This window comes from Mus caroli, chromosome 11 (genome assembly GCF_900094665.2).
Source record: "Mus caroli chromosome 11, CAROLI_EIJ_v1.1, whole genome shotgun sequence".
NCBI classification, from domain to species: Eukaryota; Metazoa; Chordata; class Mammalia; order Rodentia; family Muridae; genus Mus; species Mus caroli.
The window spans coordinates 24,367,722-24,383,715 of record NC_034580.1 but is presented as its reverse complement, the minus strand read 5'-3'; the positions used below and the strand labels follow the sequence as shown (position 1 = coordinate 24,383,715).

At 39.8% G+C, this 15,994-nt stretch overlaps 1 long non-coding RNA gene across 1 annotated transcript; it reads right to left on the bottom strand.

Annotated features, from left to right (window-relative positions):
* Positions 1-2,037: 2,037 nt before the first annotated feature.
* LOC110304257 lies at positions 2,038-13,699 on the bottom strand. The gene is made up of 3 exons (XR_002379042.1): positions 13,156-13,699; positions 11,590-11,742; positions 2,038-2,926 (listed from the first exon to the last, which is right to left on the bottom strand). It is a non-coding gene; the product is annotated as an uncharacterized LOC110304257 (long non-coding RNA).
* Between the last annotated feature and the right edge of the window lie 2,295 nt (positions 13,700-15,994).

Genomic DNA, 15,994 nt, shown 5'->3' with positions numbered 1-15,994 from the left:
TCACCAAGGAGTACTACATGGGAGGTTAATAATAAACTTTGGAATCTATGGTAACCAGTGCCCCGAGTTGCATAAGATTAGATGGAAAGTGAAGTCTCTGATGTCCAGAAGAAAGAACGATTCGTTCTTCACTCTGTTCCAGTGCTATCAGTTGGTAAATATCTATTGGCTCCCTGTCAAGGCACTGTGTGTGTCGCAGGTGCTTAAGCACTGCCACATAAGCAGAAGCCGAGAAAGTTATTTTTGATTTCTTACTCATCACCATCTCCTTCATACTAAAATGATAGCATGGGCACTTAGTTTCTACACTAGATAAGATGAAAAAGTAGCAATCCATTATTGTTCCATTTAAACCATTCTAAATTGATCATCCTCCTTACTGTCCATTTACTCCACCCTCCTAAACCATAATTTCAGGAGTAAAAGTGTTTACATATTTTTGCTGAGTTCAAGAATTTAATGTGCTCAGCAACATATCATTCAAGGAGCTGACCTGCAATTTTCTGATTGATAGTGGTCATGCTAATGTATCGTTAGCCCTCTTATACACAACCTAAAGGATGCTCCTAACTACAACCATTACGTAGTGCCTTAGAATATGTTGAGACAAAAGGAAGGTGTATAAATTGATAACTAGTGTCCAATTGATTATAATGCTTGGAAAATGAACTCAGGGGAAGGAATATGCAATTCAGTCCCCTGTGTTTGTCTGTCAAAGATGGATGGACAATGGGGTACTCCTTCCAGAAGTCTGCTTTAGGAAAGTGGACTAGAGAAAGTCCCATTCTTATTCACATCTTCTAGCTATTGCTGCTATAGTTACTACTGTGCAATTTGACATTTTATGGAATGAAACTGTCTTTCTGCAATTGTCCCTCCATTCCCTGCGCTGGTGCTCTCAGGGAGCTGTGATTTTCAGTGTCACCTTGGGCCTTCTAGCTTTGGAACCTGCAAGGTATAAGCTCCTATTGGGTAAAGAAACATGTGAGAAAGGCAATGCTCTGTTGATTCTCAACACAGTCACATTTGTGACCTTCATCCTTATTAAGGGCTCAGTGCTTGAGCTCCATTCAGTTCCCCCGACATCCAAGGCTTACTGAATGGCACAGTACAGGAACAAAAATATGGTATATATAACATTAAAAATCCAAGAAAGATGAATTAGGGAACAAAACGTCTATCCACTTGTTAGAAGGTGATCCTTTGCTAAAGTTCTCCGTGTTTTGTGGTGAAGGAGGTCCCTTTGCCATTCAGTAACTCCTGCCTTGATCAAGTGAACACTAATCAAAGTTTTCTGGCAGGTCATTCGTAAGTCCAAAGATAGCCTGTATTCACCTGTATGCAGCAGGACACCCTCAGGCTCCATGCTCCCAGGACTTAATCTTCACAGTAATGCCTCACACAATTTCCCCTAGTTCCTCCCCTGTAGACCTATACATCTGGCTGTCAAAAACAATGTCCACACTATTAATGGTTTTCAGACACCTCACACTAGCACACAGGGTATTTGTAAGAGAAATTCTGAGGCATGAAAATCCTGGGAGAATTTTCACATTTACCAACTTTGATGTCTCTAGAGGAAAAGTTTACCTTTTCCATCAGAATTGTTTAAACATCTCTCTCTGTCAAAATTCTGAATAACACTCTTGGTTTTCTACTGAAGTTAGAGGTATGTGTGGAGTGGTGGGTGACAAAACACACCAGCTGCTCTTGCCTTTGTTGCACCTCTATCTTGGCAAGGGTGATGAAATGCCCAATAGAGCATGGATGCCTTCTGGTGTTGGCTACTTTGCTCATATTCTTCTGGAGCTGGGGTAAACAGCAGCTGTGCAGCAAGGACCTTGATGTGCTGGAGGTCCAATTAGCAGGTCTCGGCTTGGCATGTATGTACTCAGAAACTCGAGACAGGCTGTGTACATAATTGTTACAGCAAGCCTTTTCTCACCTTTCTCATCATCTCTCTCAGTCAAGAATTTATTTTAAAGTAGGTTTTTTTTTTCACAACTGAACAATTTGAGAGTGAAAAAAAATAAAAGTCAAAGGATTCCCTACTTTTATTTTGTATATTTATAGACTGTATTCTTCTAATGGTTGGAGGAAGGCTATTTGAAAAATCAAGCAGATATTTATTGGGGACAGGCACTGCTCTAAGCTCTTTGAAGAGGAAAACACAGACCAGATGTGGAGAAACCACATTGAAGAGCAGAATTGTGAGGAAAGCACAGGAAATTCCCTGTGGACCCTGAGAAAAGCTGTTCGTGTTGATCAGGGACAGGAAAGGCATCCTGGAACAGATGACAGCAGAGCCAGAAGGCTCAGAAGCCTGTGCCAGAAGGAGGGTAGGGTGGGGGCAGGGCTCGATGGGAAAGCACCGTGTGTCCCAGCAAGAAGCAACTGCTTCATGGACTAGGATATTACAGGTGGCACTTGAAGCAATGGTTCTGCTATTTGTTGTGGCAGAGGAAGCAGGAGGAGATGCTAGCAGATGCTGTCAGATGAGATTACTCTTTAGTTGGCTAGAGATGTAGTTCATCATATAGCAAGCCCCAGCCCACAAACACCTGTGCTTCAAGGGCTGTGCAAGGCCATGACCTCAATTGCAGCAAGACATTATAGTCTTGTTACAAGAGACCCAATATCCACCAAGGTGCTCAGAGAAAGAATGCCAAGGGAAGGTAGGGCTCTTTTCTGTCACTCCTATGGATTTAGTGGATCCCTGCTAAATCAAAGGAAAAGTTCTAGAGAATATGAGACCTGGTTTGGTGATGGGGGTGAGAGCACTACGTTATGGCCTTGATCTGGAGAATAAGCCATATTCTGAGCTTTTATTTGGATATTGTCAGGTCTTGACTCCCAGTGTTGCTTTCTAATGGATGCTGCTGTTTCCTTCTCTGTTTCCACAGGATGCAGCTGTTCTCTAAAGTACCTGAGAAAACATTTGGAGGATGTTTATTTTAGTCTCAGGATGATGAAATCCTGATTTGTAGTTTTCTTTCTGTAAGCTCTTTGCTGAGCTGATCTAAAGTCTATGTGATATGAGCTCTCAGCAGTCATTCTACACATCCAGACCTGAATAAAATGAGCACCAAGGAGGTCATTAGTGCCAGTATATCTCATCTACTGGGGGATGGCCTAGCTCTGAGATCAATGGAGGAGGTGCTCAAAAGAGAATGTGTGTATTTTAATTCTCCTCTCCTTGCTTGTTACAGAACTTGGACCAAATCTGTTTTATTGCTCAGTGCCTCAGTTTCTTTTTCTATGAAATGAGCCAAGATGCTTGAAATTTCATAGAGTTCTAATGTTTAAGAGAACACATGCGCATGCAGTGTGTACCACATGTACTGACAGGGTTACTTCAACTGGCTTGTTTTTCTAAAGAGAAGGCTGTGGTCTGGAGGGGTGAGCTGATTTGCTCCAGGCATTATTAGTTTGGTGGCAGGGCAGGTAGGAATTTATCTGCTATCCCTCTATGGTAGATATATTCCTACTCCTTCTCTCTGCCTCTTGTTGATTTGGTAAGCATGATTTATGGTTGTTGAAAAGTTTTAAATGAGAGATGATATGTGCAAATTATTCAAGCAACATTGAGGAAGGGGAAGTCACATTTGTGCAGGAAGATGGAAGAGCCATAGGAGAACATGGGTACAACATGTCCTTGCATGCAGATTACACATTGCAAAGATCCTTGGGAGCCCTTGACTCTGCATCAGTTTTAGTTTCTGTGTTTGCTTTTTATCACTTGCCTTTGGTTTAGGTCTCTGGCTCACTGGGAAAATTACATGGGGTACTTCAGGTCTCCAAGGAGAAATAAATTGTTGATAACTGCTTTGAGGATAGACTGCATTTCTTCATGCTTGTTTTCCATGCACCTAGTACAATATAGAAACTCAGTAAGGGTCACTGATTGACAGAGAACAAAAGAGAGTTTAAATTGTAACTGAAGAAAATTCTATTGGTGCAGCAAGATGCCAAATGCTTATTCAGCTGAAGTGAGGGTGGTTGGGATGTACAGAGTTGGGCTTGATGTAATGGCCGGGGCAATATGGAACATTCAATATCAAGGATCCTAGAAGGTACAGCCTCAGACAGGATGTGAGAATTCCATACTCTCTGACAAGAGACTCCAGTGAGGGCTTTCCCCTTCAAACCTGACAGAGGCTAAGAAGAGCAAGTAGCTAGAAGATTCAAGACCTGAAGTAGGCTGTGCTACCCCCATGGAAGGAAGATGCTTGAGGGTACAGACATGCCAGCATGCACATTTGTGGATACTGGGATTTCCAGGGTAATATCTTGCCCTTTAATGGTAAAATTATAGCATGAGATTTTGCTCTTTGTGTGTATGCATGCGTGTGCATGTGTGTACACACCTGTACATGCCTGCACATACCTGCATATGCATTCACACATGAGTGTATGGGAAGCTTTCCCAGCTCTGATTTGTGTTTCTACATCTTAATAATTTAGTGCCTTTTATTGAATGAAATAGATAATAAATAACAGTTTGAAGACCCCCCCCAAGGCTTAAATGTCTAAAACCAAACCCTCTTTACAAGGAAAAACAAGCTATTGTCATATTTTAAGTTCCACTATTAAAAAATCACGAGTATGCAGACTCCTAAAACCTGGGAACCATCTGTGGATGGGTTTTCAGATTGCTCTGAGTAAGAAGGGCAGCTGTGACATTTGTCACTCTGTTCAGAAGCTTAAAGTTGTAAGAGGGTCTTCAAGAAACTACTGAGTCTGGAGTGCAAGATAGGGCTTTGGTTCTGGCTCCAATGTGGGGAGGAGAAGAGGAGACTCTTGTCTTGGAATGTTGACTTTGCAGTGTTTTGTACTAGGTCAGAACTGCTGTCTAAGCAGGGGCAGAGCTGCACAAAAGAAGGAGGCAGAGGTTTAAGAGCAAGCTGAAACTTTCGAAGCCTGCTCACCTGACTGAGAAAGACTCCAGCTTTCTACTATAAGCAATGCATTTCCATTGCCAGGTATAAAATGTGAAATGGCATACTACCTCCTCCCAGCCCAGACTGTGTACATGACCGAGTAGAAAGCCCCATTTTAATTATTTCATGCTCTACTCATAAGAAATCTTACTCTACTGACTCATAGCAATTTCTTCATGAAATGAGGCATATAATTAGAGCTAACCAATGTTGCTTTTCTCAGAGAAGTTTCAAATTGACACTTGTCTTCCTTTGACATGAGCCATACCAGAGAGGAGAGAACACTTGGTATTTCTCTGATAATATATCTCAAATGTCAGTTGCAGAATTCTAAGTTGAAACAATGGTAATGTATCTATATCACTAAATTAAATAACTAAATATGGAGATTTTTCACAACTGTTCCAAATACAGATTTCTCAATCTTGGCTCAGATGTGCTGATTCTGTATCTCCCTGAATCTGTTTCTAACACCCTGCTAGGTGTTGCCACTGTGCCTTGGCTTTAGAGCACACTGGGCAGTGAATTTCATGTTATAAGCTGATTCATGTCTCTAAAATAAACAAGTACCCTTCCCTTCATTAATTATTTTTTTTACCTTTTCAGAAACATCTGTACTTTCTAGATACCAATCTGTCTCCCTTCTAATGTTTTGCCTCCTTTTAACATAGAACTTTGGTTTGTGTGAACCACGTGGAAACTAAAAAAACTAAAACAATAAATATCTTCAGGCACAGTGCTAGGAATTTACATGTCTTTATCTAAACCTTACAGCATCCTAAAATGCAATGTGAATTCCTACTTAGAAATGATGAAACTGAGCCTCAATGTGAGATTAGTTTTCCCAAAAACAACCAACAAGAAAGCTTTTGGGTTGGACTTCCAACCTGTGCTGAGTGTCTATAATGTGGGTCCCATATGATTAACTTATCCAGGTCTTACTATGCTCTGGGTACTATGATTAGCTCTTCAATGTTTGTTGTGTGGTGTGTTTTATCACCCAGATTGTCTAACAGCCCTAAGGTGTGTGTCTCTGTGTCTCCCCGCCCCCCTCTGCTGCTGTGTATGTGACACCTGAATCTAGTCTGTCTGTCTGCCCCTGTGATCTGTGTACTTCACTGTACTAAGTTTATTGTCTCCTAATAGCATGAGCTTCTTATATAAGAAATGATGTTTCCTTATGCGTTTTAGAACTCTGTTAGCGGGGCTGGCGAGATGGCTCAGTGGTTAAGAGTGCCGACTGCTCTTCTGAAGGTCCCGAGTTCAAATCCCAGCAACCACATGGTGGCTCACAACCATCCGTAATGAAATCTGATGGCCTCTTCTGGAGTATCTGAGGTACAGTGTACTTACATATAAATTTAAAAAAAAAATTTAAAAAAGAAATCTGTTAGTTTATTTACAATCAGAGAAGACCTGAGGTCAGGTGAAGATTGGCTGAGAAATGTGACTTTGGAAATTGTGGAAACTGCTTCTTTGGATACAGATGATAGGTGAGGTGCAAGACAAGTTCCCTGTGCCAGTAGTAGGGCAACAGCAGTAAACATGGGGAGGGGTCTGTGACAAAAGCTCATGTTTCACACAAGCCAAAGTTCTATACCAAAACCAGGTAAAACACCAGAAGGGAGACCAATTAATATCTAGAAAACAAATATATCTGGAAAGGTGAGAAAATATTTAGCAAAGAGAAGGGTGCCAATCCATGTTAGAGGCATAAATCAGTTTATGACATGAAATTCATTGCCCAATGAGTTTACAGTCAAGGAATATTGGCAACACCTAGCAGGGTGTCAGAAACAGATTTCTGGAGATACAGAATCAGCACATCTGAGCTAAGGTTGGGAAATCTGAATTTGGTACAGTTGTGAAAATCTCCATATGGTGTCAAATGATTTTCTTCCCAAGTCTAGCTCAGTTTGGCCCTGATAGGGCTGAGAATTTCATCTTACCCCCAAAAATACTGGGCACTGAACACTCATTGTTCACTTGGCACCAGAACTTGGTGCCTTAAAACAGCCACTTCCCTATCAGGTTATAGAACTACTAAATACCTCCTGGGAAAGCCTCCTAGAAGGACACAGCCTTATATTCCATGTATGTGCCCGGCAATCTGCAGAATTGCAGGTCACAGCTTTTTCTGGCACAAAAAAATAGAAAACTGATTGTGAAAATCCCTATAGGCTTTACCTTCTGGTAACATTTTTTTTTTCCAAAATGGAAAAGAGAAATGCCCACTATAGACCAAGATTTAGGGACACTGGTGTGTAAGAGAAAACAGGACTCCCAAAACTAGCAAGAAACAGCTAAGAAATGCTTGCATTTCTTGTAAAGCAAAATGCTTGTGTTTGCTTTGAAATAAGTGAAATATGAAAATGTGTGAAGTTTTCTGTGGGCTGAAACTTTGACCTAAAACATCTGGTGTGATTTTCTTATGATTTGTTCCTGGCTTAGAGAGTATTCAAATGGCAACCTCACAGCAGCCAAGAAGGTGATGAACCTAAGTATCTCCCTCACACAATGCCTGAGATGCTGGGGATGTGTAGCTTGTACATCAGTCAGGCATCTTTAGTAGCAGATTTGGCTGATTGATTTCAAAACCCTTCTTAAAATTTACCTTCCTTGAGCCCATCTCACTTCCTGAAGCCCCAAATAACTACCGCACGTCAGTAACAGTGTGGACAGGAGTGCAGTGATCAAATGCCCCAAGCAGAGCAGAGAACACACTGATCCTTGTGGCTTTAGTCCATAATTGAGCAAAGAGCTTTTCTTTCCTAAATCAGTCACGATTGACAGCTAGCCTTGCATGGTAATGGGTCTTGTTCTTTCCCTTCTCACTGGGTATTTTTTTAAAGGTTTTATTTATTTTATGTATGTGAGACACACTAGAAGAGGTCATTGGATCCCATTACAGATGGTTGTGAGCCACCATGTGGTTGCTGGGAATTGAACTCAGGACCTCTGGAAGAGGAGTCAGTGCTCTTACCCACTGAGCCATCTCTCCAGTCCCTCACTGGGTAGTTTTTAACCAACTAGCATACTAGATGGTGATATTTGCTTCCTTAGTTCCTATACTCCTTTCTAAATACCAGACCCAACATCTCTGTCCTTTTCTTTACTCCATAGGTGTTGAAGACCCAAGACTTGCTTCTAAAATGATATCTTTGAACATAGCCATAATTAGCATTATCAACAGCAGCAGTGAATTGGTTACTGGCAGCAGGAAGGACAAAAATGTGGGAGCCTGGAGCATGATGAGGCCAAAGTTGTGCTTTCAAGAGTGATAACTTCAAAGACTTTACAGAAATGTTGAAGGGACAAGAGAAAATAAAGTGAGAAAAGAGATTTTCAGGATTACTACCAAGGATAGCTATGCAAGGAGTACTAATATAATTTTTTGTAAGAGGTCAATGAATTTCTGAATGAGAATAATTTAAGGCATCGTTGCTTAAAAGTTTCTATTTTATGGGTTTCAGATATTTAGGTGAAGTTTTCAGAGCATTGTGTACATGATATTATGTGCATTATGTGTAAGGCTTTCATCAAATTTGTTCAGATGTGTCATAACACAGAATAAAATGTGGAGAAATTCCTGAGAGAACATTATAAGCCACTCTTTTAGAGGACGAGGAGCTGTAAGAGAGAATTTCTATTAATTGGGAGTAGCGTTAACCAGGAGAGGGAAAAAAAACACACAGGGCACTTGAAGTCTTTTTGGCAGGGCAGAGAAGCTGAGACAGGAAGTTGAGAACATACAGGTCAAGACAGAGGCAGAAGCTGATGGAGCAGGCAGTCTGGTCAGGAAGCCTTGGAAGGTACATCTGGGGGTTTCCTAGCAGGTGTCTGAGCAGAGAGATAACTTCATAGAGAGATATGGTGAGAGCTAGAACAAGCCTGATTACTGCATAAAGAGGCCTGGAGGGAAATCATACATCTCTCAACTTACACTCAGCTGAATCTTAGAAAATGGGCAGAAGTGATGTTTCCCCTCTCTCTAGATGAAAAGAGGGTCTGCTTTTGGTTCTCTGGATGCTTCTTTTTCATTAAGACTTTGGGTCACGAGCCCTTTCAAGGTGACCTTGGCCTAGTGTTCTAGAAGGAACACTAGCCTTCCTCTGTGTATCTCTTGATATAAGCCATAAGTAAGCATCATGGCCAGGAACCTGGAAATACTTTTCTAGGTGATTGAGAAATGACAGACACATTCAATCTGGTGTCTGTCTCCATTTTTGGAGTCTATAGAACTTATGCTCTGAAATTTCAGATAAAATATATGTGTCTCATCTGAAAATGCTACTTCAAATAATAGGGGAAAATGTTTTGAGATTTGACTTTGAAAAGACACCCCTCTCCTAATTATTTTAAAGACTGATCTTCTTTAAGAATTGAAAAGAGATTAGAGAAAACTCATTTAATCTGATTTATTCTTAGTCCACTATAGGGAAAAGATTGGCGTTTAAAGGGGAAGAACAGAGCTCCCAATGGAGGAAGAAAGCTTATATTTCTCAGCCTTAACATGCTTTCAGGAAAAAGCCTGGAAGATTGTCAACAACAGATGAGTAGAAGAGGAAAAGCTGCTCCCCCACTGTATCTTCCTGACATGATTTGTCTTTTCTTTATTCCAAACATTCTGTGCATTGGCTTATCCAAGTTGATTGAAAGGACATTTTTATGCTAATTTCTGTTAGCTTCAGAGGAGACATTTGGCTTTCTATTCTGCATTTTAGTTATAGAGGAAGCATCATGATTGCTGTGTCATACTTCTCTGTCTGATGAAAGCAGGGAAGATTAAACATTAAAAGCTGAAGGTCATCCATACAGTTGTCCCAATAGCAATCTGTGTCCCTTTAACCCTGAGGAGGAAAAGTAATTACCCTTTGGCTCCTAGTGACCTCAACTAACCTTTGTTGAAGGGCCAGAGAAAATAAAAGCTGACCATCAGCCTGCCCTGGCTGCCCTGGGCTTAACCTGCTGTGTTAATGAGCAACAACCCAACAATAGAAAGAGAGGATGTTGCCATGGAAATAGCCCTGGATGAAGGAGTAAAATTCAGAAATTTATCATAATTAATTGTTTTATTAGGATCCTCCCATCTTTTGGATCATTCCCTAGGGGTGTGAAGGGTGGATGTGTTCTCATTTAGATCGTAAAGAAAATAAAATCTGCTTGAGTAAATGAGACAACCCATACAGTAAAACCATTTGAGGTTGTGACCAGAGTTGGACAGCTTTGCGAGAGGCAAATGGATCTATATCTTCCCATAATCTATAAGATGCAAATGCAAAGAGCAGGACAGGGGCTAAGGAAGCTCACTCCACTAGGAGCACCAGCTGAAGTGTGGCTTCGCTTCGGCACCTTTTAGTATTTCAGTCGAATGTGTCTGTGCCTTTGTGCCTTGGCAAGATTTTGATATCCAGGTGACTGCTCTAACAGTGTGACAGGGAACAGTCATGGATCAACACTTGCTTTTGTTTAGCTTTTCTGCTAAATGGAATCCAAGCTCTGTGTGCTTTTAGTGAATAAGTTTAGATTTGAAAATAGAAATTTGGCATCCAATTTTGCTCAGATTGAACTGGGCTAATTCAAGATGCTCTACCTGTGCCAAAATAATTGGAGAAAAAAAATGGAATGAGCAAGAATCAGTTCTTTTCTGGGAAGCTTACTAGTTTTCTCTCAGGTCTGAGCACTTTATCTCTTCTATAGAGCTAATACTATTTTTGTTTTTAGCATTAACATGTCTTTAACCTTATTCCTGATGCATTCATGAAATTAGATTTAAAATTTCAACTTTTAAGATCAATTCCTTTGTTAATTCTTATTAAATGGATTAATTGATTTTTTAGGAAGAGGAAACAGATATTATCTTATCTTGGTTTTAGTGGCTGCTAGAATAACAAAATGGAACTCGTTCTTTCTACTTCCTAAGTAGTTATTTATCTGATTGGTTTCAAAGTAATTTGTGGTATTAAAACAAAGCAGGAGGCTAAGCTCAGATATCGACTTTTCTCTGTAATGGACATTTCATCAGCGAAATTTTAACCACCAATAATGGCAAATAAAGTATAGCAGGTGTTTGCTAAAGACCCTTGCTTACCAAGAGACTTGCTTTTATGTCACAGTAGAAGATGGTCACATGAGTTTCATTGTGAACCTTAACTCAGGATGTTTACAGGGAATTAATCTCACATTGGGGGCAAAGGAGTATTGGCTTTCATTAGAACCCAGAAAAGTTGTGTAAACACAAATAAACTTTTTAGACAAAAGGCCTTTCAGAGAGACTCTGTTACCAGTGTTGAAATCTAGTTCTTCAAGGGACTGTTTATAGATCTGTTCCTTGCCTATAGTTAGTAGTTTTGTGTGTTCTTCCTATTGTGAGTCCAGGATTCTGCCTGTTAACACGCTAGGTTCCTGTGTTTGTGAGGCCCACTTCAAATAATATTCTCTATCTAGCTGGGCTCATTGAGCACTCTGTGACTATTGGCGGGCTCTTTGTCTTTTTCTCTGCGACAGGTAACAGTTTTCCTTAACTGCAGCAACCCATCTCTGTTAATGCTGCAGCCTTCCGGATGTACTTGCTCACCTCACATTTCAGCATCACCTTGCAGGTGCCTGTGCTCTTTAATTTCCAGAGAGTTTTCTGCTAAGTGCGTACCTGCTTGTAGTGACACTCCTCTGGCTGAGGCTCCCTCAGCTCTGAGCTTCACAGTCTCCACTCCATTTGGATGTCTCCAGGTTTTCTCATTATCTGTCACCCAGGCAGCTTGGATGAGGCAAAAGATCCAAAAGTAAGGTCCCATTGTTTTACCTGTTAGGGGACAACACAAGTGGGGCAGGCATGGTCAAGATCAGCAGTTGTTAGGCTTTGCTTACACCAAGAGAGTAGGCTCATTTTTGCATGTTCAAGGAAACAGTCTTAATTATAATTATTGAAAGATAATTTATTATGTATGCCTTACTTCTGTACTATGTTTTTTGTTGTTCTTCTTAATTTTACTTGAAGGAGAGAAATTAGATGAACTTCCTTGGTTTGCACAGAAATCTTCCCCCAAAAACTTTATAAGGAGGGTAGATCATTTATAATAATAAAGTTAAAACTTAACAATCTTCAATGACATCTATAAAATGGTATAAATATGAACAGTCACTTAAAAGACTAGGACCCATCTTGCCACTGAAAATAGTTCTTACTGTTCTCTTAATATCTGCACTTCATTTCCAATCCTATGCAAGCAAACCCAACTACTAAATAAATGCACAGCTCTGCAGAATAAATAGGACTATATCGATATAATTTATTAAATTTAGTAAATAAATATACATAAAGAAAATCACTAAAAATTGTCATCTACTATACCATGAATATATATGTATATACATATACATATATATGTATATATATATATATATATATATTTAAAACAGCATGGAATTTTGATATTGAGATTAAAAATAATTTGTATCATGTAGGTATACCTATTTTTAAATTAATGGCATTTTATCAAGAGAGTTAATATTAATATATTTGTCAACTGAAGATGGAAGTTATCTTTATAGAGGTTAAATATTAACAATACTGACTTTAAATTAAGAGAGTCATAACTACATGACATTATTCTGACACATTTGCTGTGTATTATATGCAGAGCAGTGAATCACATACAGAATACAGGCTATTGTACTGGACTGCCCAAGTTTGACATTAATACTGTGTCTGAGTTAAAGGACATAAAAATATAGGAACATTCATTTAGCGTCTGCTTCCCTCAGAAAAGGACACAAGTCAGCCTTTTTCAACTGACTGATGCAAACAGGGTACTGTCAAGCTTCCTACATTTTCTCATACATTTTATATATATAGAATAACCAGAAAAATGAACTTAGATTTATATAAATACATCTTTAAAATTAATCTCTTCCAAAGAAATGATCAAATCTGTCTCTAAGATAATTTTACATGATTCATTCTGAGTTTGATGTAGAAAGTAGGAGTTTAGAGAAATTATTTTTCATTAAAAAATTGCAGTGATATCTTAAACCAAAAAAATAAAAAATAAAAATAAAGAACCCAGCATAAAACATAACTAGAATTCAGCATACAATAGGACACATACCCAGCTATAAAGTAGGGCCCTCCCATTGTAGGCTTAAAACTATACTTCAAGCTCAGCTTTTGGTGAGGGCATCAACCCCTTGAAAAGTTACCTTGAGGATTAAATACCTTTAAATGCCGCAGCTCCCTGGATTTCCAGTTAATCAAACTCTATTTCCAGCAGGAACTCATGAGGTATAGAGTAGTTTTCCTGTGCAAGCCCTTGCCGCTGGTCTCCTCAGGAACCGGTGCTCTGTGTGTGTGTGTGTGTGTGTGTGTGTGTGTGTGTGTGTAAAATCCTGTTGATGGCCTGATTTGCTGTCAACCAGTGCTTGTCAACCCATTACTAGGCTTGCGTAGGGTGGAGACAGACGCCTGGAAAGCTGAAGGGCTGCAGGTCATGCATCATTCTCCCTTTCTCAGAACACCTTTATATGAACATGGAATCAAGACTGAGGTAAGGAGGGGAAAGCTGAGCCATCATATAGTCCACAAATTGCAGGTTCTCCTATGTCCTGCAGAGCCAGAGATGGGCATTATTGCTGCAGGAGGAAAAAAAGAAAACAAAATATCTGGACACACTTTAAAAATAATTTCTGCAGTTGAGCTTGCCTGGCCCTTCTCTCTCTTCCTCCCTTCTTCCGCTCCATCTCCTCTCTTTTTCTTGCTCCCTGTATGAGACCCCAGCTGATTCAAGCTGCATCCATCCATACATAAATCATTCCCCTTATTCTATTGGTTACATGGTACATGGCAAGTATTGATTTTTTCCGCTGCCTCATTGCTAGAGAACACTTGGTTTTTGTGAGACAGAAAAAAGAAAAAAACAAACCTAACAAAAAATATCCCCACCATAGTTTTGTCTAAATTAAATAATAAGCAGGCATATTTGAGCTGTGCTAATCATAAGCACACACCCACAGGCATGTATTTTGACATCTTTTACCCTCTATTTGAATGTTTCCAATAGACCTTGTCTCAAAATTCAAAAAGATCCAGTTGTAAAGGGCTTTGGATTTGGGAAATAAGATGTCATATAAAAAGGGCAATGGTTTGTAATATCATTTTCAGGCCATTCTGATTGCTCACTACTAATTCCAGGAATAGAAGGAAATGTTGTTAAAATTTCCTTGTTCAAACAGGAATAAAGAAGAGAAAATAATGTCACCTGAGTAAATAATATATATATGATAGAAAAAAAAAGGGGGGGGAGAGAGATTTACGTAGGTTTACTCTGGGTGGCAATAATGTGCAATTTTGCCTTATTTGTATTAAGTGTGCTTTAGATCACTGTCAAAACAGTATGTCTCACAGTCCTCAAGAGCTAGCTAAAATGTGAGCATATCTCAGGGTAGGTCTTAAATGTTGGAGACAAAATCATCATCACTAAAGCACATAGGAGTTAATATATCTTTGTCACAATCAGCAATTTGTTTTAAAGTGACAATGATTCCTGGACACTAGCCAAGAGTGCTTTATTTCTAAAATCTCAAAATTACTTTCTTATGAGGTGATGCTTTCAAAACTTCCACCCCAAGAAACAAGGACACTGCATTAAGAACACAGGGCAAATCTAAGACCTATATATGCTCACTTTTAATTTTATGACTTTATATTAAATTTGCTCTTAATTCAACAAAGGGTGGAATTTGGAGAACAAAATTAATCTGGCATACTTTGCAGGTAACAGGATACTGTATTTGTGGTTCTATCAGCACCAGGAACAGTTAACAATGCATGTATAGCCGATGAAACCAGTGCTACTTAATCTCTGTCACATTACATCTAAACAGAATTGGGTAAATTAAACAGTCAGAATTCAGGCTCAGATTTTCCCTCATTTGCCACACAAAAGCTCTGCTGGGTGATTTCTTTTGTGCTATGGGTCTGTCCTGATTACCTTGTGGTTCTTAGTCCTGAATCCAAGCCTCTGGTAAGGTCTGCTCAACTGAGGACTTTGTGGAAGTCAGCTGCAGGAAGGTTTGTGGAGTGTGATGCAGTGGCCCAGATATTTGTAGGACCTTACATCTCTTCTTCTTATATGTTCCTTTTGTTAAAGGACACAGGTCATCTCTATGTATGTGAAACTGGTGATTTACATAAACTGACTTTTCAAGGGATGTCCTATGAATTAAGATGTTGAAAGAGACATTGGGAGGCCTGCATAGATTTTTACCCAGATGAATGCTTTGTTGTTTGTTCATTCTAGGTTTGGTTTCTCTCCCAATTGCTTATTTTCTCTGCGATCTTGTATTCATGTACTGGAGAAATAAGATTACCTTTCTAGTTTACCTCTGATCATTGAAAAACTTCAACTGAAGAAACCAAAACCATGAAGAAATGTCTTGAGCCTGATCCCTCTCTTTCCTTCTCCTCTCTTCCCTTTCCCTCCTACTCTCCTCCTCCTGTCCCCTCCTCCTCTTGTTCTCCTCCTTCCCTCCACTCCTACTCTCCTCATCCCCTCTCCTCTCATCCCCTCTCCTCTCCTCATCCCCTCTCCTCCTCTCTCCTCTTTCCTTTCCTTTCCCTTTTCCCTTTTTTTCCCTTTCCCTTTTCCCTTTTCCCTTTTCCCTTTTCCCTTTTCCCTTTTCCCTTTTCCCTTTTCCCTTTTCCCTTTTCCCTCTCCCTCTCCCTCTCCGTTTCCCCTTCCCCTTTCCCCTTCCCCTTTTCCCTTTCCCCCTTTCCCTTTTCTTTCTTCCCTTCCCCTTCCCCTTTCTTCCCTTCCCCTCCCCTTTCTTCCCTTCCCCTTCCCCTTTCCTTTCTTCCCTTCCCCTCCCCCTCTCATTCCCCTTTTCTTTTCTTTTCTTTTCTTTTCTTTTCTTTTCTTTTCTTTTCTTTTCTTTTCTTTCTTTTCTTTTCTTTTCTTTTCTTTTCTTTTCTTCTTTACTTTCCTTTTCTCCATTATTTCCAATTTTGACAACTTCAGCAAATGTTTTCTGACCCCTTATTCTGCATCAGGTACCTGCTG